The sequence below is a fragment of the Cicer arietinum genome, chromosome 2 (assembly GCF_000331145.2).
Source record: "Cicer arietinum cultivar CDC Frontier isolate Library 1 chromosome 2, Cicar.CDCFrontier_v2.0, whole genome shotgun sequence".
Classification (NCBI taxonomy): domain Eukaryota; kingdom Viridiplantae; phylum Streptophyta; class Magnoliopsida; order Fabales; family Fabaceae; genus Cicer; species Cicer arietinum.
Window position 1 is genome coordinate 18,457,552 of NC_021161.2, and position 2,011 is coordinate 18,459,562.

At 27.4% G+C, this 2,011-nt stretch overlaps 1 protein-coding gene across 1 annotated transcript in view; it reads left to right on the forward strand.

Moving 5' to 3' along the window:
* LOC101494667 (uncharacterized) overlaps nucleotides 1-2,011 on the forward strand; it is an 8,879-nt gene that overhangs the window by 1,963 nt on the left and 4,905 nt on the right. The gene's annotated exons all lie outside the window — the stretch shown is intronic.

Below are 2,011 nucleotides of genomic sequence, written 5' to 3' on the forward strand. Positions count from 1 at the left end.
TGTAACGCCCCAAATTTTTTTATCCAAAAATTACTTAAACATATTAGTTTTCTTTTAGAAATAACTATAATTTTTGTTTTTAGAAGTAGTTCATCATGTAATAATTTGAAGGGGCGTCAGAAAAAAATGACTTGATATTTTTTTTTAAAAGAATGTAATGCAATTTACTAAAATATTATTTATTCATTTATTTGCAAAATTAATATTCCAGTTATTAGATCAATATTCATTTATGCTCCAAAATAAAATAAAGTATCTTTAAGTGAAATTCAAAATAAGCAAGGTTGACTGAAATTAATTACAATCAATCATTTCCCAGCAAATGAAATCTCACTTCCGCATTTCTATTAAAAGTTAATGATGAAAAGTAAATAACTTTACAATGTACTACAAAAAATTTAGTAATACAAAACATTTTTTTAAGTAAAAGTCTCATTTTCCCTCATTTTTCCACGTGCGTGCACCAATCAAACATCATTCATTCAACTCTTTGAGATCATTAATACCTAAATATTGGTGTAAGGGGTCAGTTCATCCCACAACAAAATTAAACTAAATAATAAATTAACAACCATAAAATATGAATATAAAATCCTTTCGTCATAAAAGATTTAAAGAAATTGGTTCTTTAATAGTTTTCAAAGATGTATTAAAAGTCATAAAATGTATCTAAATAAATCAAGTAGCAACCGTAGAGCAAATAATTAGATCAAAATAAAAATAACAATAGAATATATGCAAGTTGTGCATGCTCCTAAATATATATGATCCGGATATAACCAGCCACACAGGCGTCCACACAGAAGTCACCCATACCAATGCGGAAAAATTAAACCAGCCACCCAGGCGTCCACAAAGATGCATATGATATGTTATGAAATGATAATGATGCTCAAAGGTACATGTCACCACTCACTTAGATAATCACACAAATCACCAGCCACTTAGGCAACCACAAAGATAACAACATTTAAACCCAAATCCCCAGCCACTTAGGCAACCACAAAGATAACAACATTTAAACCCAAATCCCCAGCCACTTAGGCAACCACAAAGATAACAACATTTAAACCCAAATCCCCAGCCACTTAGGCAACCACAAAGATAACAATATTTAAAACACAAACCACCAACCATACCACTTAGACAACCACACATATAAAATATTAAAAATACAAATCACTAGCCACTAAGGCAACCACAAAGATATCACTATTTAAAACACAATTAGGCAACCACAAATATAAAATATTCAAGATAAAATTTTAATCACATATGACATCAAAGTTTTATTCTCATGGACGCTTCCAATCAAGAGTCAATAAATTTGTTATCCCAAATATATAACACACAAACACATGAATAAATGTCTTACAGTCATAACTTTCATTTTATAACCTATAAAATTGGATTAACAATGTGTTATTGATAGAACTCAAAACTCAAATAATGAATAACACATACAAATATAAATTTTATTTCTTCTACTATAAATTTTCTCCGATTAATTGTTATTTAGTCATACAAATCAAGGTTTGTCGTTAAACACGTCACAAAAATCAACTTAATCATCTTATCATAATTAAAATTAAAATTTTTCACCAATTCCCCCGAGACTCATATAGATTTCTTAAAAATCAAAACTTTGAAACGAAATAGCACAAAAATCGAAACTTTAAATAAAAGATATCTTAAAAAATATTACTCATGAGATCATAATAAAAATCATAGCTTTATAATTAAGTACACGTAAACAACACACAAATAATAATTTTACATCAAATATATGACATCAAACATATTACTCATGTTATAATAATAAAAATCGAAATTTATAATTAAGTTTATCAAAGCAAACATATTACTCATAAAAATAAACTATTATAGTTAAATTCTTTAAGGCAAGTAAAAATCAATATTTTTCTTTTAAGACATCAAGACATATATCAATATCTTACAAACTATTAATTTAATATCTAGCCTAACATTGCATGGGGAAAAGCCCTTACCT